This window comes from Pogona vitticeps, chromosome 5 (genome assembly GCF_051106095.1).
Source record: "Pogona vitticeps strain Pit_001003342236 chromosome 5, PviZW2.1, whole genome shotgun sequence".
In the NCBI taxonomy this organism is placed as follows: domain Eukaryota; kingdom Metazoa; phylum Chordata; class Lepidosauria; order Squamata; family Agamidae; genus Pogona; species Pogona vitticeps.
This window is the reverse complement of record NC_135787.1, coordinates 124,900,868-124,926,053: the sequence shown is the minus strand read 5'-3', so window position 1 is coordinate 124,926,053 and position 25,186 is coordinate 124,900,868. Positions and strand designations below refer to the sequence as shown.

Sequence of the window (25,186 nt, the reverse complement as noted above, 5' to 3'; positions counted from 1 at the left end):
TATACCACAGATATGAATATTGTTCAAACACACTGAGATTCATTCAGGGAAAAAAGGTAAACTCTTTAAATACGAGTGAGCAATGGCAGAAAAGAACAGGCCATGATAAAAGATGTCAAAATCAATTTCAGCATTTCTGAATCAATCTTCCAATATAAAGAGATTATGAAGATCAGAGCAGTTATTACTTGTGGCCTTAACTCTAGATACATTGGCATGGTATAAATCCAATGAAATTATTTCACAGATTAGTTGTTGCCTGATATGCAAATCCATATTCCACCTCCTCCCAAACTTTGTCTGCCCCAATCTTTGTGACATCACAAGGGCCAACCTCATGTCCTGGTGCTCTTAATTCTGTTCTCCATTTTTAATTAATAGCTACAAGCAACTCTCCCTAGCTGTGGAGAGCTGTTCACTGAAACAGTTTCCCTGCCTATCTTGCTCAATGCTGAATCAGGGACAATGAAGAAGTTCACTTTAAAATGTCTTGAGGACAAAATGTGCTCTATCTTCATCATAGGTTTGTACATATTTATTCATAGCTAAGTTGCCTGGTGCATCCGTTGAAGGGGGGAAACGCTGGATGCTTTGCATTAACATTCAGTGAACTGTGTTTATTTGGCCTTAACATTTATACAAATGTGAACAAACAGTAATCATAATAACTGCCTCAAGGATTAGTAATTGACATTGTTTTTCTTCCTAAGATCTTCTGAAATAAAGTTTTTTTAAAAGCAAATATAGATTTAATGGAGCAAATATGGAACAAGGGCTAGAGGAACAAGGGTCAGTTTGTAATGTTTAAATCCCATATATTCCCCAAAAGGACCTCTGATTGTCAAACCCAACAGGCACATTAAAGATACATTGTCTGATTTCCTATATTCCAATCAGCATGGAACTCAAGTTTAAATCTATTTATACTACTTATTCATTGTCAAGTTCTTTCAACAAATAAGCGCAGAATATATGGAAAATACATTTTATATAACGGACAGTTTTGGATGCCAGGGATAGACCAGTTAGGTGTAGTGGCTAAAGATGGAATTCTAAGCACATTTTCTTGGGGAAAAGTTCCTTTAGAAGTAACTTCAACACTCAGTAAGTGGTGACGTAAGCTAGCATGTACGATGTGTTCTTTCCAGAACAGGGGTAGTAACCTGGACATTAGTGCTATGGTTATTAAATGTGGGAGTCATCTGTGAGAGTGAAATAGAAGTTAGTGAGGGCAGACCCTTCTGGCTGACAGTGTGGAGCATGTAGAGCTTGGCAGGTGAGTTTTAAATATGACTAAATGTGAGGACTCATGGGAACTATCTGTAACCGATCAGTGGCATTGCTGAGCAGTGAGAAGATGGGCCCCAGATCACCATCTTGCCATTGCTTAGCAATAGGTTGCATTAGCATGTCACTATATTCATTCCTCTTCAAAGTAACTCTCCAAGCAACAGTTGCTTCATTTGAGATTGCTGGGTGAATGGGCTCTTCCCCTTTAGTCTTTAGGAGACCAGCATAAGATTGCATGCATGCCTGTTAAAGACATTAGTGTGTGGACGGGCCTTCTGTCATCTCATCAACAAGGTTTTAGAGGTATATCATGTCAATGTCCAAATATTATGAAAATATTATTGCTATTAATGAATTAATGTCCGTGGCACTCTTGGTGCCCTTAGACGTCAGCTCAGCACTGGCTCTTCAGCCATTATCAAATCTCTCTGTTTGACCCTGCATTGGAGTGAAGCTGTTAATAATAATTATCCAGTTTCCATTGGATGGGATGTACTAGCTGCACCATGCTATCTTCAGACCCCACTAAAAGAGATAAAACCGGCAGGGTAGCTCAGTGAGTTAGATATCTGGCTGTGGACTCAGAGATTCAATTCCCCACTGTGCATCTCCACAAGACGCAGCCTGTGTGACCTTTGGGCAAGTTGTACATAGTCCCAGGGCACTCCCAGAAGAAGGGAACGGTAAGCTGCATCAGAGTATCCTCTACTTAGAAAACCCTGAAAAGGATTGACATAAGTCAGAACGGACTTGACAGCACACAGTGGTTATTAAAGAGATAAAGCATGGTGGCTTCTCTAGGCCAAACACAACAAGAACTCCTGGATGAGAATGGATTTCAGCAATCTAACCACATAGACATAACATCCTTCAGCCCAAACTCACATTAGCTATGACATGTTAATATGACATCAGTAGGGGCATGAACCCAGGACAATGAGAAAGCAAATATAAGAATGCAATTCATTTTACTTTAAAATGCAGGGAAATGTTACTAAGCAGCCAGAAGGAAGATTTCTAGCAAACAATGTACCTTTAGAAGCAGAGCTTCAGACAGATGGAGGAATGGCTGTACTTCCTGTGCTTTTGGCAATCATTTTGAGAAAAACATTATTTAGTTCCCTTTACCACCCAAACTGTCTGGGTAGCTCGCAGTTGTAATGCTTTATTCACAGCCTGTACTTGGCAAGATCAAAACTTGATCACTTGTCAAAATAAGTTCTGAAGTATTGATGGTCGTTATTAAACTGCAGCTGTACACCAAAATAATAGGAACCACAATTAAGCAGCAATCCTTACATGTGCATTGTTGTACACATTGTAATGTATAACATATAGTGTCCAAAATCCTCTTGCATAACGTTATGTTCACACAGTCAGATTACTTTATCAGCTGCAGTCTTTTGTCACTCATTAAAAATTGCCTGGTCCATTCCATCCACCACCCACGCTCTGAGGCTCCCTTGGGATCTCTTCTGATTTGGGAAAGTGTTTGGGAGCCTTGTGATGGGGGGAGGAATGAAGGAGCCTTTCATACCTAAAAATCATCACTGAGGGTCCTGATCCTGGTGGCAGGACAAGTATCAGTGATTTTTGGGAATTATAGGCTCCCTCACATCCAGAAGTTCCCAAAGCCTTCCCCAGGTGAAAGGGATCCTGAGGGAGCCTAAGAACCTGGGATGTGTTTGTGTGAAATAGGACCCTTCTAATGAATGATAAAAGCCTGCGGCTGGTGGCATGACCAGCTTGCTCCAGCATAACTTTACATAAGAGGTTTTTGGCTAATAGGTGTTGTTGAACATTGAAGAACAGGTGGATGCCGGTATTCTTTGGGTATAACTTACTCAGTTTACAGGCTTTCTTGAATATGTGGCTGACAGGAGGTGACAGAGGTTTCAGAGCCCTTGTCCAACTCATAACAACATAATAACAATACTGCACTCCCAAGCCAACTACACCAGAGCAGAGAGTGCTGTCCTCTGAAGATGCCGGCCACAGAGACTGGCAAAATGTTAGGAAGAACAACCTTCAGAACACGGCCAAAGAGCCCGAAAAACCCACAACAACCATAACAACACTCTTGATTCCTGAGCTCAAGACTGTCTTTTACCATCACCAAATCCCCATGTTTGCCCTTCCCCTCAAGGTAAACATGAGTCCCAGAGATGTTACCCAAAATCTGCTGGGTGATCCCAGCTCTGTTTCTGTGTCCCCAACAAGAAATCCCAAGGTAACATTTTATGAGCACAAATGATAACATTTTTCCATTCCTACCTGTATGAAAAAGATGAGATGAATAAGAAAAACATGATTTTTATATATGCATACACTAAAGAGATCTCAGAGAAAGTGAAAACATGCTTGTCCTCAGTTAATCTATGCACCTTTTTTAAAAAAATCACTTTCCAAATGGCTAACATTTGGTGTAACTCTAGTTGCCGACAGTGGGTGAATGGACTGTGCCACCAAGCCCAATTGAATGATATTGGATTATGCGTGATGAAGCCTTAGCTAGCCCTTGGAAAGCCATAGCCCAAGTCTCATGCAACGTATTACAACACTCTAAAAATTTCATTGGTTGCAAAATGTTGGTCTCATTCATCACACAATGGCTAGGAGCTCTTGTCATTTGACAAGCAGTAAGCCCCCAAAGAGCCAAGGAAGTGAACAATGACCAAACATCTCTGATGTACAGAGATGCCTTGTCTCAATCTGTAAACCCACTCTCCTGGAGGTTTGGGGAGGGGGGGTTATGTGGGGGAGATTTTAGCCAGTTTTAAAAGCCTTCCTCAGTGATGCCAAAGCAGCTGAGTTTAGTGCTTTGGAAGTAGAAGCAACCATGCTGATTGGTGTCATGGCTTTTAGTGACCGTATCTTACTGTCCCCTCATCCAGCAATTTTGAGTAGGTATGCATGCTCTTGTGTGCTCCATGTGGCTCCCATTCCTCAGGTAAACACCATATGTAGCCCTTGAGCTGATAAACATTGTGCATTCTTGATTTGGAGGGAGTGCAGACCCACCCAGGACTGGTTAAACATCAGCTCTGTGAATGGGTGAGCTACCTACCAGCAAAATCCCCACCTGGACAATATTGTCTTTCTGTTTTTTGGCTCTCATGCAGCCTATTACAGATTCCAGGCATCAGTTCAGCACTTTCACTGCTGAGGCTAGAATGTGATGAAAAGGAAGGGCTGACTGTACTCAGTGTACTGATGGCATCTCACTCTATATCCTGGAATGACCTCTCCCAGCAGTCTATGCAAATGCTGGAGAGCCTTACGAGACAAAACAGGACCCCGACTACACTGCTGACATAATATTATGAGGACCATGAGGTTAAGAACAACTTGTCCTTATCTCTGATTTTATAAAGCCACAATTAGTTCTTGGATGCCAGATCAAAAAACAGTAACAAGTGTATAGAAATGTCCATGCATATATTGTTGACGCTTGTAGCATTTCTTTAAGAAAATCTGGATTCTATTATTCATCTAATTACCTGGAATTCCTCCAAGATAACTGCAAAAATCCCATTACACCTATCACATATAACATGAACATTTTCTTATTCATATTACACATTTATATCTTATGTGGCCAGGTTATTAGTCTCAATGGCACTAATTTCACAATGAGTCAAATGCAATATAAATCATCAGTGAAACTTTTAGGAGAGTCAAGGGCAAGATGCTCTGATGATTCTGTTACATCTGGGAACGCAAACACCTTGGCAGAAAGTCCCCTGACTTTCAGCCAAGGTACAGTACAGTAGGTTTGTTTTCTAGTGTTGGAGCCACCTCACAAAAGGTACATTGTGATCATAGAAAACACATTAATGAAAGCCACAAAATAACAAAAAAGTAACCCATAGTACTATCTGGAGAGTTCCTCCCACCTGAAGGCATAGGAGAATGGAAACAGTTTCATAGATTGCCATTTGAAAACACACATGCAATGGTTATCAGTCTGCAGTGAGGGTATGGTTCAATTAACTGCCATGCAGACATTTGTACTAATTTGTGTTTGCCTCCTTCTTGCACAACGTGGACAGAATGCAGGTCATAATGCCAAGGCCAAATGTGAAGTTCCTAATTGTGGAGTGGAAAGGAATCGTGGAAGCATTTCCCTGCTCCGGGAGGCTTCCCACTGCAACAACCAGGTGTGTGAGTGATTTCACAACCAGTGCAAGAACAAGCAAGCTCCAGGGAGCCTGCTGGAGCAAGTGGACACTTACATGATTCCCTTTCCACTGCATGTTTAGACTATTTTATTTAGGCCAGTGATTCCTGAACTTTTTTGAGTCACAACTCCTTTTTAATAATAGCCGTGTAACCTGTGATCTCCACCATCACGTTTGCCTAAAAAAAAAACTTAGTCTTTCATGGATCATTGTGGTTCTTACATAATTCTTTATTAGTGCCAATTTGCTGAATGATCTCTCTCCTGAATAACTAGTGACCATCATGATCAAATGAATATCTTCTAAGAGTTACATAAACACTTAGAAAGGTATCAACAAGCCCTTCATTATGGAGTAAAACCACCTGTTGAAACGAGACATGACCTGAGCTTGGTAAAGGCTGCAAACTCCACATTTTTGTCTATGAATGCCTTACTGAAATCAAAGCAAAAGCACTGATCTGTTTCTCAACTTCGGTTCTTATCTCTGCCACCAGGTAGACAGTATAAGTTGACTATGACTTTGAACCTGTCACATGCCGATTGGTATACTACCCTGTGTTTTTTTTAATGGCAACAGACAACTGAACTAAAATGACATTGAAAGTTCCACATCTGGAGTCTTCTCTTGAGGAAAGGACAGCTTCCTCTGAGACTGATGTTGGATTCAAATCATAACATTTGTTTCTCCTCCTTGGCCTGCCTGTAGTTGCAGTTTGTGTTGTAACAGAGGTTCCTGGCATCCAGTTCCAATTCTTATCATAAAGTGATTTCAGAAACATATCCAGAGAATAAATCAGGCCCACCACTTTCTTCGGGTCAACTTCAACTCCTTGAATAGCTTTTTGCATGCTGTTGAACCATTCAAGAATTAAGTTCCAGATCTTGGCCATCAGAGCAATTTCAAGACAGTCCATTTTGTTTGCCAGGGTCTGGGCATCATGTGTTTGTTCCAAGTCACCTTCATTATCTCTGAGGACATTTTGAATGTAGCTGTATCCATCTACTAGGGCTTCAGTAGCCACTATAATATTGATAACAATAGGGGATTTTAATATGGTTATGGATAAAATGAAAGACCAATAAACCCTAGTAAAGCTGAAGGAAATAATAATGATATGCTTTTGAATAGAATGATGACAGAACAGATTTGGCCGAACACAAGCATTAGCATGATGGAATGTCTCCTGCTTTCCTCCCTACAGACATCTGCAATGCGTGAAGCCTGGCCTTGGAGGATTTCCTAGGCACTTGGACTACATTTTGGGGAGTGTGTGGAAGGTCGTGATTACCTCCTCCCAGTTCTGCTAAGGGAAGCCAGAGGAAAACCAGAGCAAAGGGGAGAAGGGGCTTTAGAAGGGGTTTTGGAAGGGGTTTTTATTGTGATTATCAGTTGCCATCAGGTTACGTACATAGAGCCCCACAATGGAACTGAAGGAACAGGAAGGGGGGAGGGCATTGGAGGGGGCAGACATTGAGATGGTGCTGGGTAGGGAAGGAATGGCAGTCGGGCTAGAACATGCCCACGTAGGAGAAGAGAGGTTAGATATCTTACATTTACCCCCTCTTCTAGTCCTACCACCAACCAGATGGTTTCAGGTGACCATATCAGCAAACCCTTGAGCCACATGGTGCTGTTGATGAATGCCAGGTGAGTATAAAATAAGACTGCCCTCATCCATGATGTAATTCGGGATGAGGGTGCTGACCTGGTGTGCATTACTGAGACCTGGGTGGGAGAGGAGGGTGGTGTTCCCCTCTCCCAGCTGTGTCTGCTTGGGTACTCAGTCCAGAACCAATGTCGCTTGGAGGGTCGGGGAGGGGGAGTTGCTATAGTCTATAGGAGTTCTATCTCCTTGACCAGGCTTCCTATCCCTTTGAGAGGAGGTCTCGAGGGCCTGTATTGTGTGTTTGGCTTACAAGACAGATCGGAGATTCTGCTGGTGTACCGCCCACCCTGCTGCGTACCAACAATCTCCCTGCCTGAGCTGACAGAGATAGTCTCAGATCTGGTGTTGAGGACTCTCAGGCTGTTGGTGCTGGGAGACCTCCACCTTGACTGGGGCGGCTCAGGACTTAATGGCCACCATGACAACTGACTGTCTCAATGTGTCATCGGTCCAACACGTGAGAAGGGCCATACCTTGGACATGGTTTTCTCAATGGGACTGGAAGATGATGGTTTGGATGTGGAGGGGGTGGTTGTGACCCTATTGTCATGGTCAGACCACTTCCTAGTCAAGTTTAGTCTTTTAGTTTCTTTCCTCTGCAAGGATGGGAGGTCTATTAAGATGATCTGCCCTCGGTGACTAATGGATCTGGATGGTTTCCTGAACGCTCTGGTGGATTATCCGTCTGATATGGCTGGCACTCCTGTTGAAACTCAGGTCACCCTTTGGAATAGGGAGATGTCTCGGGTGGTTGACATGATTGCACCTAAGCGCCCTCTCCCTGCACGCAGAGCCCAGACAGCTTCTTGCTATATGTCTGAACTGCAGGCGATGAAACAAGAAGGGAGACGGCTGGAGAGCAGGTGGAGGAAATCTCTCTGGGAGTCCAATCGAACACAACTTAGAGCCCATTATCGTGTCTATTTCGTGGCAATACGTCTGGCGAAACAGCAATATTTCTCCATTATGCTTCCTCAGAATGTCATCCAGCGGAGCTGTTTCAGGTGGTCCAGGATCTTCTTCAACCGGGAAATCCAGTGGAGGTCCCGGACTGCTCATCAGCTCTCTGTGATGAGTTTGCCATTCATTTTGAGCGAAAAATTGTTCAGATTCGCAGTGGGTTGGACTCCACCATTACTGCAGAATCAGCAGATGTGTCCAGTGTGCCATGTTTAGGTCAAGTATTAATGGATAAGTTTCAGTTGTTGAGACCTGAGGATGTGGGCAGGGTGCTTGGATCTGTCCGTTCTACCACCACTCTGCGCAACCCTTGCCTATCTTGGCTAATTGGAAGATCTGCCAGGGGGGTTAACACACGGTCCAGGAGGCTGTGAACGCCTCTTTGAGAGAGGGAGTGGTCCCTACCACCTTGAAAGAGGTGGTAATTCTACCACTCCTTAAAAAGCCTAACCTGGACCCAAGGCTGGTGGTCAACTACCGACCAGTGGCAAACCTCCCTTATTTGGGCAAAGTGTTGGAGCGGGTTGTGGCCGGGCAACTCCAGGTGCTGCTGGATGAAGCTGATTTTCTCAATCCATTTCAATCAGGTTTCAGGCCGGGTTTTGGTACAGAGACTGCCTTGGTTGCCCTGTACAATGACCTTTGTTGGGAGAGAGACAGGGGGAGTGTGACCCTGTTGATACTCCTGGACCTCTCACCGACTTTTGACACCATCGACCATGGTGTCCTTCTGGATAGGCTGGCTGGGTTGGGAGTTGGGGGCACAGCTTTAAGGTGGTTCCACTCCTTCCTGGCTGACCATGTCCAGAGGGTGATGCTGGGGGACAGTTGCTCTGTCCCATGGCATTTATGTCATAGAGTTCCTCAGGGCTCAATACTGTCCCCCATGCTGTTTAACATCTACATGGAACCGCTGGGAGAGGTCATCAGGAGGTTTGGGCTGAGGAGTCAGCAATATGCTGACAACACTCAGCTCTACCTCTCATTTTCCACCAATCCAGGTGAGGCGGTTTCTGTGCTGAACTCGTGTCTGGACCTGATAATGGACTGGAAGATGGTTAATAAATTGTAACTCAATCCAGACAAGATGGAAGTGCTTTTAGTGGGTGCTTGACCGGACAGGCTGGAGGGCCATTTCCCTGCACTGAATGGGGTTGCACTCTCCCTAATGGACTGGGTCCACAGCTGGGGGTGCTCCTCGACCCCAGTCTACCTCTGGAAGCCCAGGTGGACTTGGTGGGCAGGGGCACCTTCCTTCAGCTGTGGAAATTATACCAGCTACGGCCCTACCTGGCCGAGCAGAGTCTCATGAGAGTTACATATGCACTGGTAACATCTCGTATAGATTACTGCAATGTGCTGTACATGGGGCTGCCTTTGAAGATGGTCTGGCAACTACAACTAGTCCAGAATTGAGCCGCGTGGCTGGTGAGTGGTGGGGCTGCTAGGGGACATATCAAGCCGATTCTGTTTAAATTACATTGGCTACCAGTTGCTGCCCAGGCCCAATTCAAAGTGCTTGTTTTGACATATAAAGCCCTAAACAGCTTGCACCCTGGATACCTGAAGGACCACCTCCTTCCATATGAACCTACCCAGCAGTTAAGATCTAGCTAGGGGGCCCTTTTGAAAGAGCCGTCCCTCAAGGAGATAAGAAGGATGGCTTGTAGACAAAGGGCCTTTTCAACAGCTGCCCCCAGACTATGGAACACCCTCCCGAGGGAGATTCGTCTGGCGCCGACGGTGATGACATTTAGGTGCCAGGTCAAAACCTTCCTGTTCCAGAAGGCTTTTAATTGAAATCATATCACCTGTGGGTCCTGATGGCAACTTTTAGAGTATATATTTTAATTTAATTTTAATTGTTTTATCTTTTTTTTTACTGTAGTTAAATTGCTGTAAGCCACCCAGAGATCTTTGGGTAGTGTGGGCGGCATAAAAGTTAAATAAAATAAAATAAAATAAAATAAAATAAACACTTTATCAGATACTGTCTCCATTGTACTGACTGCAACTTCCCAGGGCATAAGAAGAGTTGGTATGCAGCAACTGATTTACCTATCTTCTTCTTGACTCCTTAGTCACACAAAAAGGATAGTACTCAGGTGTTCCAGTGTGCTAAGGCAAGGAATCTTCTTGGACCTTTATGACCAAAACATTCTCACAAAATATCTGCTATATTATTGCCACTTCAATGTTCTTTCCATGGTAAGCTTTTTTCTCTGTGTGTATATTGGGAACCATCCTACTGATCAACCAAATCTCTTCAGAAAGAATCTGTTGAGATAGTTGCCAGCAAGAGAACTGAGAGCTGTTCCTGTCTGTATGGCAATTCTTTTGTGTTTGAGTTGTACAGGATTCAGGCAGTGAATTAACACCATGACATGCCTTTAAATATAGCCTCCAGAATCTGTTTCCAGAAACCTTTTCTCATGCATGAATTATTTTTCAGGGCTCTGAGATGAAGCTGTAGATTACCCTGATAATAAGCCTCTTTCATCACCAGCACTTGTGGGAGCCCAGTGGAGCCAAAGCAAGGTTCAAGAGACAATGCATGGGTGGCTGTGCCACAATAATCCCAAATAACATCACTGATGTATCCATTTGTGGATACACACTGCTGCCAAATACTTGGGCTAGCCACAGATATAATTTTGTTCATTCTGTTTTTGAATGAAACCCAGACTGACACCAGCATCCCCACTGAGCATCAACAATCTTCTGTTGCCAGTCCCCAGTTGAGAACTTGGCTTTGGACATTCCAAATGTGTGTTTTCTCTGTGTGTAAGTCAAAGGAGATTAAATTTACAGTTTTAATCAATTTTTTTGACACAGAAATGCTTAGAAAACCAATTAACAATATGTGAGGCATAGAAAGAACATACACAATTAGGAAGGTAAACAGCATCTAGACAACCTCCTCTAGAGAAACATGAAATGTAATTTCCTTGGCACCTGTATTTGGCTCCTTACTGTAGAATGTACTTGGAGATTTTCTTTGAAACAGAAAATCATTGGGCTATAATCTAAATATAGAACACATCTGCTCAATTAAAATCAGCAGTTACACACACACAGTATATAGTATTAGTATAGTATAGTATAGTATAGTACAGTACAGTACAGTACAGTACAGTACAGTACCAAGGAAGCCACAGAGAAGTTTATTTAGATCCTAGAATAAAAATATCAGTCACAGTAGCAGTAACTTGCAGAGATGATAAAAAATGGTGGTCAAATAAAAAAAAAAAACCTAGTATCCCATCCTGAAACGTGATTTGCTAGAAGTCCATCATTACTATAGCTGTGTAAGTCATGCTGTATAAAGTTCAGCTGAAGTAGTTTTAACCTCAATATGTTGCAGAGATTGGAAAAGGTGTTTGTTGACTATGACTTCAGAATCCAGCCTCCTACCACCCAAAATGTTTGTAGGTTCTGTACATGAAGCCTTCAATGCTATCTCATGGCTGAACAAGACAATGCTGGAGTGCTCAATGGTTTAGGTAAGCTGGGAGTTTGATTCTCTACTGTGCTTCCTTGACAGGGGCTGAACGCGATGCTCCATAGGGTCCCCTCCAGCTCGGCATTTCAAAGATAATTTGACCCATTTTTTATTTATAACTGGTCACTTGGAAATAAACACGGGCATCATCAACATGTCTGTTTTCTCATGTTACTCACTTGAAGGATTTGCATGCCTAGAGGGAACACATCATAAAAGCATGAAATGAACATTTCCATTGATGTGTAATTTGTTCCTCAACAAGCCCCAGAATATATGGACCTTGAAAAATAGTGGATTGCAGTCAGTGCTACAAAACAAAATGGGCACTATGAAAAACATCTGTGGGAGAGCACTGTATGCATCTGTGCACATGTGCCTATATGCACAACGCTCATTATCTTTTCTATTCTTTTACCCAGATTGCCCCAAACAATTTCCTAAGATCTAAGAAAATACAAACTGAATATCATTCATTCTCCTTGTCTTTATGTAGGTATGGGATAGCCTTCTGCCTTCACTGAAGTCTGGAACCATGAGGTAGCAGAAGGAAGAGACATTTCTAAGGATAATCTAAAGCAAAAAAGCAAAGTGTGCTGCTTATATACCTCCCCATAGTGCTTCAAGCACTTTCTGGGCGGTTTACAAGTTAATTGTGCAGGCTACACACATTGTTCCCCCCCCCCCCCCCCAGTGAGCTGGGTACTCATTTTACCGACCTTGGAAGGATAGAAGGCTGAGTCAACCTTGAGCCTCCTACCTGGGATTGAACCCCAGGTCGTGAGCACAGTTTTGGCTGCAGTACAGTGGTTTAAACACTGCGCCACAAGGCTCTAAGTAGGCTAATTGAATCAGTAGGATTTGGTGAGTTAACTCCTCCATAGGTTCCACTGATTCAAATCAGCTTGCTCTGGTTGCAGTTTACTGTTTGAGTTTTACAACCTTGCATGCAGCCTGTAATTTGTTTGGCTTGGAGGGACCTTTCTGGACTGGGGTGACTGTCAAGCTCTGCAGCGCTATACAATTGTTCCTTCCCTGCCTCTGAATTCAAAGAGAGCCCCATCTCTCTGCTCAGTGCTTTTTTCTCTCTCTCTAGAGTCTGTTGAAGTTTGTTGCTGAAGGCAATCATGTTTTTAGCCTACTGTTAACTGTTCACTGTCAGTGAATGAAACCTTTTATTCTTTCTTCTCGGAGTGAGTTATTGAGACTGTAAGTGCCATTTAATACGAAAGGGGCAGACCACTCTGGGGTGTGTTTAGTCGTTTAGTCGTGTCCGACTCTTCGTGACCCCATGGACCAGAGCACGCCAGGCCCTCCTGTCTTCTACTGCCTCCCGGAGTTGTGTCAGGTTCATATTGGTTGCTTCGCAGACACTGTCCAGCCATCTCATCCTCGGTCGTCCCCTTCTCCTCTTGCCATCACACCTTCCTAACATCAAGGTTTTTTCCAAGGACTCTTTTCTTCTCATGAGATGGCCAAAGTACTGGAGCCTCAGCTTCAGGATCTGTCCTTCCAGTGAGCACTCAGGGTTGATTTCCTTTAGAATTGATAGGTTTGTTCTCTTTGCAGTCCAGGGGATTCTCAAGAGCCTCCTCCAGCACCACAATTCAAAGGCATCAATTCTTCGGCGGTCTGCTTTCTTTATGGTCCAGCTCTCACTTCCATACATCACGACAGGGAAAACCATAGCTTTGACTATTCGGACTTTTGTTGGCAAGGTGATGTCTCTGCTTTTCAAGATGCTGTCAAGATTTGTCATCGCTTTCCTCCCAAGAAGAAGGCGTCTTTTAATTTCAGGGCTGCTGTCTCCATCTGCAGTGATCATGGAGCCCAGGAAGATAAAATTTGACACTGCCTCCATATCTTCCCCTTCTATTTCCCAGGAGGTGATGGGACCAGTGGCCATGATCTTAGTTTTTTTGATGTTGAGTTTCAGACCGTTTTTTGCACTCTCCTCTTTCACTCTCATTACAAGGTTCTTTAATTCCTCCTCACTTTCTGCCATCAGAGTGGTATCATCTGCATATCGGAGGTTGTTGATATTTCTTCCGGCAATCTTAATTCCGGCTTGGGTTTCTTCCAGTCCAGCCTTCCGCATGATGTATTCTGCATATAAGTTAAATAAGCTGGGGGACAGTATACAGCCTTGCCGTACTCCTTTCCCAATTTTGAACCACTCAGTTGTTCCATGACCAGTTCTAACTGTTGCTTCCTGTCCCACATATAGGTTTCTCAGGAGACAGATAAAGTGGTCAGGCACTCCCATTTCTTTAAGAACTTGCCATAGTTTGTTGTGGTCCACACAGTCAAAGGCTTTCGCATAGTCAATGAAGCAGAAGTAGATATTTTTCTGGAACTCTCTGGCTTTCTCCATAATCCAGCGCAAGTTAGCAATTTGGTCTCGAGTTCCTCTGCCTCTTCGGAATCCAGCTTGTACTTCTGGGAGTTCTCGGTCCACATACTGCTGAAGCCTACCTTGCAGGATTTTGAGCATAACCTTGCTAGCGTGCGAAATGAGTGCAATTGTTCGGTAGTTGGAGCATTCTTTGGCACTGCCTTTCTTTGGGATTGGGATGTAGACTGATCTTTTCCAATCCTCTGGCCACTGTTGGGTTTTCCAAACTTGCTGGCATATTGAATGTAGCACCTTAACAGCATCATCTTTCAAGATTTTAAATAGTTCAACTGGGATGCCATCACCTCCACTGGCCTTGTTGTTAGCCAGGCTTTCTAAGGCCCACTTGACTTCACTCTCCAGGATGTCTGGCTCAAGGTCAGCAACTACATTGTCTGGGTTGTCCGGGATATCCAAATCTTTCTGATATAATTCCTCTGTGTATTCTTGCCACCTCTTCTTGACGTCTTCTGCTTCTGTTAGGTCCCTCCCATTTTTGTCTTTTATCATGTTCATCTTTGCGCAAAATGTTCCTCTAATATCTCCAATTTTCCTGAACAGCTCTCTGGTCTTTCCTTTTCTGTTATCTTCCTCTATTTCTTTGCATTGTTCATTTAAGAAGGCCCTCTTGTCTCTCCTTGCTATTCTTTGGAAGTCTGCATTCAATTTTCTGTAACTTTCCCTATCTCCCTTGCATTTTGTTTCCCTTCTCCTCTCTGCTATTTCTAAGGCCTCGTTGGACAGCCACTTTGCTTTCTTGCATTTCCTTTTCTTTGGGAGGGTTTTCGTTGCTGCCTCCTGGACAATGTTACGAGCCTCTATCCAAAGTTCTTCAGGCACTCTGTCCACCAAATCTAGTTCCTTAAATCTGTTCTTTACTTCCACTGTGTATTCATAAGGGATTTGGTTTAGATTATACCTGAGTGGCCCAGTGGTTTTTCCTACTCTCTTCAGTCTAAGCTTGAATTTTGCTATGAGAAGCTGATGATCAGAACCGCAGTCAGCTCCAGGTCTTGTTTTTGCTGACTGTATAGAGCTTCTCCATCTTTGGCTGCAGAGAATATAATCAATCTGATTTCGATATTGCCCATCTGGTGATTTCCATGTATAGAGTCGCCTCTTGTGTTGTTGGAAAAGAGTGTTTGTGATGACCAGCTTATTCTCTTGACAAAACTCTATTAGCCTTTGTCCTGCTTCGTTCTGAACTCCAAGGCCAAACTTCCCTGTTGTTCCTTTTATCTCTTGGCTCCCTACTTTAGCATTCCAGTCCCCTAGAATGAGAAGAACATCTTTCTTTGGTGTCAGTTCTAGAAGGTGTTGTAAATCTTCATAGAATTGTTCAATTTCAGTCTCCTCAGCAATGCTGGTTGGTGCATAAACTTGGATTATTGTGATGTTGAATGGTCTGCCTTGGATTCGTATTGACATCATTCTATCATTTTTGAGATTGTATCCCATTACAGCTTTTCCCACTCTTTTGTTGACTATGAGGGCTACTCCATTCCTTCTACGGGATTCTTGCCCACAGTAGTAGATATGATAATCATCTGAGCTGAATTCGCCCATTCCTGTCCATTTTAGTTCGCTGATGCCCAGGATGTCGATGTTTATTCTTGCCATCTCCTGTTTGACCACCTCCAGCTTCCCAACGTTCATAGATCTTACATTCCAGGTTCCTATGCAGTATTCTTCTTTGCAGCATTGGATTTTCCTTTCACTTCCAGGCACGTCCACAGCTGAGCGTCCTTTCGGCTTTGGCCCAACCACTTCATTAGCTCTGGAGCTACTTGTACTTGTCCTCCACTCTTCCTCAGTAGCATGTTGGACGCCTTCCGACCTGAGGGGCCCATCTTCCAGCGTCATATCTTTTAGCCTTTTGTTTCTGATCATGGGGTGTTCTTGGCAAAGATACTGGAGTGGCTTGCCATTTCCTACTCCAGGTGGATTGCGTTTAGTCGGAACTCTCCACTATGTCCTGTCCGTCTTGGGTGTCCCTGCACGGCATAGCCCATAGCTTCTCTGAGTTACTCAAGCCCCTTCGCCACGACAAGGCAGCAATCCATGAAGGGGACCACTCTGGGGAACTCGATGTTATTCTACTCTGTGAATCCTTGCACTTCGGCTGTGCAGCTAGAAGTATTTAACAAAAAATGCAGAACTGTGCAACATTTACTATACTATGCTGCAGGATTTCAGCCACTATCTTAAGCATCCTCCTCCATACTCAGGTGGGTCTGAGGTGCTGAGCTTCCTTGTGTTGATATAAGATTTTTAGAAAATGAGGAATGATAGAGCTGACCAAAACAGAATATAAGGAGTGGAGAAGCCTCTGTGCTGCCAGGTCAGAAAACCTGCAGTCACAAGATCAAATCTACGCATCAGAGTGAGCCCCTGTCGCTTGTCCCAGTGGCTCGAAAGCATGCAAAATGCAAAAAATGCGAGTAGATAAATAGGTACCACGGTGGAAAGGTAACGGCGTTTCGTGTCTAGTCGTGCTGGCCACGTGACCACAGAAGATTGTCTTTGGACAAATGCTAGCTCTATGGGTTGGAAACGGAGATGAGCACCGCTTCTAGAGTCAGACACGACTGGACAAATTGTCAAGGGGAACCTTAACCTTTACCTTTACCTTACAAATGTATATCAAAAAAGGACAAAAGTTAGATCTCTGAGAATCTCTGACCCCGCAATACTTTGTCAGATGATGTAAGTTGTGGGACTCATTAAAATTTTGAAGGGGTAATGTTTTCATACAGTCATGAAATAAGCCTTCTTGCAATAACATGGCAAACCATTGCAACAAGGATGGACAAAGTGTAGTCCTCCAGCTGTACTTGGATGTTAACTCTCATTGTTAGTGTTGCCAAGCCTAAAGGATCCCATTCTCTATGATTTCAGGCCCAAAATCTGAGACCAAGGATGGGATCTTGTTAAGCTGGTGGACAGGATGGCACAAGGAGAGTTTTCTGCCACATTTTACACTGCTGCTGCCAGGGCTTGCATACCAAGAAAGTTCATGAGCTGTGATTCTGGTGCTCCACTCCTTGCGTGGTTGCAAATGGCACAATGAGCCCAACGGCAGCATACAAAAAGTCGGGAGCAAGGGGAGGGAACTGAAGAGGGAGCCAGTGATTACTGAAACCATATTAACTACTGCAACTAGAGTATTATCACGTTTTAGCATGCTGGCTAATGTTTTTTAAAGTGAACACCAACGTTGTTCAGAATTAATTCTGCAATGCAAACTCCCCATCTAAAGAACTGAAGGAAATAGCTAACCTGGGAAAACCTCATCTCTTCACTCCACCCACTTAACTAGAGCACCTGCTGTTGCTGATGGGAGACATTAAACTAACCAACCATCCTTTATTCCATAAAAACCCTTCCACTGCCGTTTCTGCTTACCGTTGTTCTTCCAGTGTGGAGAACGGATCTTTCCCTGTTCCCCCTCACTGGGTTCCTCAGCTTCACTTCAAGGGAGAAACACTGCAGAATTCTTCAACACCCAAAGTGTTTGATGTCAAAAACGCTTCCTCTGTGGTGACTGAAACTATTTCTTAAAAGAAACCACTTCAGACTGTCATACATACAGTGTTGTGTTTTGTGTGTGTGTGTGTGTGTGTGTGTGTGTGTTTCAAAAAATATCTCCACAGAAGAAATTCACACCATTTTTCAATCCCGAGAAACATGAACTTCTGTCTTGGAGGCTTTATGAGTTATTTATTTCAGTTAAAGATGATGGCGTGCTGAGACAGCTTTTAACACTATCAAAACTCTAAAATCTGTAACACTTACTGTAACCCTTAACCTGATCCCACCTAATTTTTTCACAATCTGACAGGATTGGGTCAGAGGGCCAATTTTTCCCTATAAATATGAGGCTTTATTCTTGAACATGGAAAGCTCAATTTTAAACAGAATCATTCTTATTACTCATTATGCAATTTCCCCATCACTCTAATTTGTTGCTTGATTTCTCCCTTTACTTCATCAACTATTTTTTTTAATTTTATTTTTAAAAAACACCTTATGATACAGCAGTTAAATTTCTGTACCACAGACAAAGCTCTGCTCAGGACCTTGGATTCAATTCCAGGTAGCCTGCTCAAGGTTCACTCAGCCTTCCATTCTTCTGAGGTCAGTAAAATGAGTAGTCAGCTTGCTGGGACAGGGGGTGCAATTTGTAGCCTGCATAGTTAACTTGTAAACTGGCCAGAGGGTGCTTTAAACACTATGGGGTGGTACATAAGTAGCACATTTGTTCTACTACCTTTTTAAAAACTGAAAAATCCATATTTAAAAGTTATAAAAACTTATCTAAGTCAGGGGAGGGAGTAAGCCTTGCAAACCATTTTTACCACAACAGTAACCCCCAAATTAATAGGCAAATATTATATATGCAAAAAGATATAACATAACCATTGTTACATTCCTTTGCAAAAGGAATGTCATTATTCCCTTATTACCCCTTCCCCAAGATAATGTATAATGTTTTAATTCCTGACTCTGCTTTCAGCATAGATTGCTAACTGGACCTGGTTTGAGGGATCAAATAACTGTCCAGTTACAGTGGCTCCACTAGCTGCTGGTCCATTTCTGGGTACAATTCAATATTCTGGTTTTGACCAATCAAGCCCAAAATGACTTGGATCCAAGCTATCTTGGAGACTGCCCCTCCTGATATAAGTCTGCCTGGTTTTTAAGATCATCAAGGGAGGCTTTCTTCTCAGTCCCACAACCCTCACAGGTACATTTGGTGGGGACACATGAGAGGGCTTTTCCTGTCTCTGCGATGGAACTCTGTCCCACAAGAGGCCCGGCTGGTCCCCTTTTTGCTGCTGTCATACAAGCAGACAAATACTTTTCTCTTCAAGAAGGTCTTCCCTCTGGCTGCTTAAGAAATGTTTGTGTGTGTGTGTGTGTGTGTTTAAAGATTATGTGTTTTTGCTGTTTTTATTGCATTTTTACAATTGTTTTAAATGGGTTTTAATATTGTATCTCTTTAATCATTCTTAATAATTACATATTCTAAAGCCTTTAAGACTGTTTTAGTAGTATAAAGGGATGTGGTGGCGCTGCAGGTTAAAGTGGAGAAGCCTCTGTGTTACAAGGTCAGAAGATCTGCAGTCGTAAGATCGAATTCACACGTCAGAGTGAGCCCCCGTCGCTTATCCCAGCTCCTGCCAACCTAGCGGTTCAAAAGCATGCAAAAAGCAAAATGCAAGTATTTATTTTATTTATTTATTTATTTATTTATTCAATTTTTACCCCGCCCCCCTAGACAACGTCTACTCGGGGCAGCTTACAAAAATTAAAACACATTAAAACAATGTAGAACAATAACTAACATAATGCAATTATTATAGTTAATAGATAAATAGATAAATACCTGCCCATGGTGGGAAGGTAATGACATTCCATGTCTAGTCGCACTGGCCACGTGACCACGGAAGATTGTCTTCAGACAAATGCTAGTTCTATGGGTTGGAAATGGAGATGAGCACCACCCCCAGACTCGGACACGACTGGACAAATTGTCAAGGGGAACCTTTACTTTTACCTTTTACCTAGTACTGTATTATAAACTGCCTTGGGTCATCTTGAGAAGGTGGCACATATGTGTGTTAAATAAATAGTTAAACCAACCACCAATAGATTAACAAAATAAATAAATAAATCAGCAGATACTTGGAGACAAATCCCAGGCTAGATTTGGCCTGAAGGTCATTTAATTCCAACCCAATGTGGATCAGAACTGGGAAAGTTTACAGCCTCCATTCCCTGCTCACAATTTTTCTCACAAACCCACTCCTTTTTCTATTCTGGTTCCAATGTATTTCACAGTGTAGGTGTCTGATGGGTGCCATTAAGACATAGGGGCTGGTGCACAGTTCCTAGGAACCATGAGACATGTAGTCCCCATGGACATTGATATCCCAAGGTGTCATGGTAGTCTTTCATGCTCTTCCCTTAGGGTCTAGTAAAGGTCTCTGATACATTTCCCCCCCTCATTGTCCCTCCAGAGCTCTATTCAGACACTCCTAAAGTGTGTATCCAAAACTTAGGATGATGGGAACATGTCAACCCCACTTCTCTGTTTCTGCTTTCAACGCATGCAGGTGACAGTCTGAAAAGGGAGAGGCTGCTGCATCTGTACAGGTTTTCCATGTGAACCAGAAGTGCAATTTCTCGCCATGTTCTGGCTCCCATAGGGAGTGTGCAACAATGTGGCAGTTTTCCACTCCAGGGATTGCTGCTTTCCAATGTCGAACAAAATGGTAAAAGGGACAGCACACTCCCTTTATGGAAAACACAGGCAAAAATCCAGAAGAGGTTAATGGCAGGTTTGGGTGCAAAGAGAAAGGGGGCTGGGGCAGCAATCCACAGGAATCATTATAGCCTAAAGAGAATCAGGCCCAGATTTTACAGATTTTGGCTCAGCACATAATGATCTCAAGGCTGGTTGGAACTAGGCTGATTTATTTCTGTTCCCTTGATTCTCACCTTTTCCAACATCACAGCTCCTGGAGTCCCGGGTGAGAAAGCAAGGAGGGCTAATGATAAATGACTGAATGGAAAGCATGGAAATTGACTCATTTTATTCCGGTACTGTGAAAAATATGTGGGGGGTATTAAGATCTGTATTTATCCTTTCTTTCAGAGATCTAATTTTGAGAGCTTTAGCTGTTAATGTAATTGCGGGAGAGAAGAAGACAGACAGAGAGAGAGAGGGATTGAGAGATTTAAGCCAGGAGATTTCCCACCCCTCAAGGAGGTTTCACTGACCTAGTTCCACAGCCAGCCAGACATAACATGGGAACCATGTGACCTAGCCTCTCCGTCAAAACAAACCATTAAAAAGCAGCAGCTTGAGACTGATTTAGGACCCTCCGGTCTTTTGGTGGTGTCTGGCATCTTTGATCTGCTAACTGATCACAGGTGGATGAAAGCGGATCCCTACCACAATTAATGGCAAATTCCACAGGTTCCCTGTTACAAAAGAATGTCTGTGTTGGGGGTGGGTAGGGGTAGATATTAAAAACAACAACACCCAGGCAAGATTAAATTATTGCTCAGGAGAAGGTATAAATGAAAAGCAACAGCTGAAAGGCACATCTGACTGAATTTCCGCACAACGGAGAAAATAGTGTCAGCTGGGAGCAGTGATATATGCTGTTCCACTCTGCAGAAACAGGAGATTTAAACAAGGCAAAAATATTCCAATGCAAAGCTAAAACTGGAAAGGGCAGGGGAAGAACTCTGAATATAAACATGCAGGCTGGAATATTTTTTCATAGATAACACATTCCATTTGGTCATTAATTCCATTCTTTGCAGAGAAAACATTCCAAAGTGAACAGGCTAATTGTTTGTTTTCTCCTTTCTGCACATTCTTTCTGCACTTCCCCCAATCAATTGCCTCCTCTATTTTGGACACAATATTTGGGGTTGGAAAGATTCACCCCAATAGAGGTCTCAGAACAGTACCCATAGCAACACTTGAAGCCATTACTAGGATGACAAAACAGCCATTTCTTGCTACCTAGGGTTTTGTCATTAATATTACTCGTTTGGAACGGCAGAAGGTTATGGCCATTCTACCCAGCAGTTATCCAGATAAACAGTTCCCCTGGCACTACATGAGGTTTGGGGGGGGGCAGGGAAGAAAAGAACAGCCTCAAATTAATTTTCTCTTGCTCATGGTGTTTTGTGAAGTTGTCTTCTTATTCAAGTTACTGTTGCTGGGAATAGCACTGTGGCAGCTGAAATCACTTGGCAATAAAAATGTACACACTCACAGCATGCCAAACTACTGAACCAATATGTCTCCTTAAAGGGTCTTTGTATCAGAATCAATAGGTATGGCTGAGTTACTGAGTCTGACTAACTGTGGTGGGTGGAGATTTATTGGCACTCTGTAAATGAGGGCAAAGTAGGACATTATTTTTAAACTCCCAATGAACAGAAAATGTCTGTTCCCATGAGCCAGGTGCCTGGCCCAATGTTATGAATGCAACAAAATGTAGGATATTTATTAACAACACAGACAATAAGCGGCCAATGTAGTCTCCATGGTTCTGTAGCTAAAATTCAACAGAAATTAATGCACTTACAACCTCATTCTGTCCCCGACTAGAGCTGTCACAGCTCATCAGGCATTTGCATTTGTATGATCCTGGGAAAAGAAAGCAGGTCAACCCTTATCCACCCCCAAGTGAAAAGCTGTATGAAACTCTAGAGCACTTGTATATTGTATGTGCGTGTATGTGTCTCCCCTACCACCCCTCTCTTGTTTAGCATTTGTGTGATACTCTCCTTCATGGGCTGGCTCTACAGTGAAGCAATATGAAGTACATACCTTAGGTCAGTGGTCCCCAACCTTGGGCCTCCAGATGTTCTTGGACTTCAACTCCCAGAAATCCTGGCTAGCAGAGGTGGTGATGAAAGCTACCAACTGATGCCTCTTCTTCTCTTCCAGACTAGCAGGCGGCAGCAGCAAGCAGGCCTGCAAGGCAACAGCAAATCTAATCCCAGAAAGTTAAGTCCACAAAATGAAACGAAATAAAACCAAGAACAAATAAGGAAAAAAAATCCCCCCTAAATTATGAGGGGATTTTTAAAAATTCCTTGGTGGCACACTGGCACAAGAAGGCTACATGGCATGATCAAAAGTTATCCAAAGAAAGCATATGTCTGTGTAGAATCCCCACAAAATCAAGAAAAACAGCCAAAAAAAAGGATTCAAGGAGACATGCAGGTGGATGAACAGCAATACAAGATGGCAGTCATAATGAGCTCAGCAAACAGTAGTCTCACCCACAAGGAAAGACTGAAGCAAAGAGCAGTCTTTGCTGGCTTCAATATCATTTGACTGATTCAACATTCCAGCTCCCATGTAATATCCTGATTGGATACTGACAGTTCTTGCCATGATGCCATTGGATGAAAAACATCTCAGACAATTTGACAAAGGGTGAAAGAAAGGTTATATGAAAGAGGGAACATAAAAGAAACCCGACACTTTTATGTACCTCTCTTTCATAAACACAACTTATTCAAGTTTAAGTGGCACTTTTTTGGCAATCAAAGAGAGACACAAATTACACAAGAAAGTGTACTCTCTCTCTCTCTCTCTCTCTCTCTCTCTCGGGTTTTTCATTTAAATACAAAAAGGGCCAATTCTAGCTGAAATCTGTATCAGGCTGTATGTGCATGTTTCTTAAAATCAAAAGAGTGGAGATACTGTATGTTTCATGTGTGCATGTGTGGGTCATTCGTGCTACAAAAGATTTCCTGAACAGAAGGAGGAAAAAGTCTTGAACAAGAGGCAGGGTTGAATCAGCTAACAAATATGACATGGAGTTGCCACTGAAAAAAAGGCATTGACATGCTTATTTCCACCAATCTTCTCCCTGAATTTTAAACATGTAACACTTACCCTATATTACAGCTTCAGTAGTTTGTGCATTTCGCTTCATTTATCTTCACATTGTTGGCTTCTGTTTTTAGGGGCAAGAGAGGATGAAACATGGTAATAAAGTGATGCAGTGGGGATTGTTCCCCCTTTAGACCTAGTGGTCTTACATCTTCACTTCCACATCTTGCCTTTTTCAATGTAAGATTTATTATTTCACTTCAAAATGTGGTATGCCTTTTGGACCCTTCACTATACCTCCTGGACTTTGGCCCTGAAGTCTGTCCGTGGTGACATCACTGATGACATGAATGAATTATCAGCAGTGAGGGGACAGCAATATAAATTAGAAGTGTGCCTCTTCAATTAGCACTGAAGGTAAATGTTGAAGACATGGCAGTGGCAGTTCAGTAGTATATATGACCAGGTTCAGCCCCTTCTTTACCATATCATTCCCAGCAGGAGGAGCCTTCTTCAGAAACCACAGAATTATAGAAGTGTAGAACTGGAATCCCCTTCATGGATTGCTGCCTTGTCATGGCGAAGGGGCCTGAGTAACTCAAAGAAGCTATGGGCTATGCCGTGCAGGGACACCCAAGACGGACAGGTCATAGTGGAGAGTTCCGACTAAACGCAATCCATCTGGAGCAGGAACTGGCAAGCCATTCCAGGATCTTTGCCAAGAAAACTCCATGGACAGAAACAAAAGGCTAAAAGATATGAAACTGGAAGATGAGCCCCTCAGGTTGGAAGGCGTCCAACATGCTACTGAGGAAAAGCAGAGGACAAGAACAAGTAGCTCCAGAGCTAATGAAGTGGTTGGGCCAAAGCTGAAAGGACGCTCAGCTGCGAATGCATCTGGAAGGGAAAGGAAAGTACGATGCTGCAAAGAAAATTGCTGCATAGGAACCTGGAATGTAAGATTTATGAACCTTGGGAAGCTGGAGGTGGTCAAACAGGAGATGGAAAGAATAAACATCGACATCCTTGGTGTCAGTGAACTAAATGAATTGGAATGGGCGAATTTGACAATTATCATATTTACTATTGTGGGCAAGAATGCCATAGAAGAAATGGAGTAGCCCTCATAGTCAACAAAAGAGTGGGAAAAGCTGTATTGGGATACAATCTCAAAAATGAGAGAATGATTTCAATACGAATCCAACTCAGACCTTTCAACATCACAGTAATCCAAGTTTATGCACCAACCACCAATGCTGAAGAGGCTGAAATTGACCAATTCTATGAAGACTTACAACACCTTCTAAAACTGACACCAAAGAAAGATGTTCTTCCCATTATAGGGACTGGAATGCTAAAGCAGGGAGTCAAGAAATAAATAAAAAAAAACAACAGGAAAGTTTGGCCTTGGAGTTCAAAACAAAGCAGGGCAAAGACTAATAGAGTTTTGTCAAGAGAACAAGGTGGTCATCACACTCTTTTCCAACAACACAAGGGGCGACTCTATACATGGAAATCACCAGATGGGCAACACTGAAATCAGATTGATTATGTTTTCTGCAGCCAAAAATGGAGAAGCTCTATACCAGGCTTGTCCAACCTGTGGCCCAAAGGCCGCCTGCAGCCCAGGTCAGCTCGTAATGCGGCCCAGTGCAATTTTTTATTTTTAAAGTAATTCCAAAATTTCAAGTTACACTGCTGGTGCTTGCGGCTGGAATGTGGCCGGGGCATGTCACAACAGTAGAGGGGGAGAGAGGGAAGGAAGGAAGGAGTGGGAGGGGAGGGGACAGGGGGGATGCGTGACTGCATTGCG

At 43.1% G+C, this 25,186-nt stretch overlaps 1 long non-coding RNA gene across 1 annotated transcript; it reads right to left on the bottom strand.

The window, feature by feature from the left end:
* Positions 1–4,366: 4,366 nt before the first annotated feature.
* LOC144589558 (uncharacterized) lies at positions 4,367–24,869 on the bottom strand. Its single transcript, XR_013545728.1, has 2 exons — positions 17,403–24,869; positions 4,367–11,798 (listed from the first exon to the last, which is right to left on the bottom strand). It is a non-coding gene; the product is annotated as an uncharacterized LOC144589558 (long non-coding RNA).
* Between the last annotated feature and the right edge of the window lie 317 nt (positions 24,870–25,186).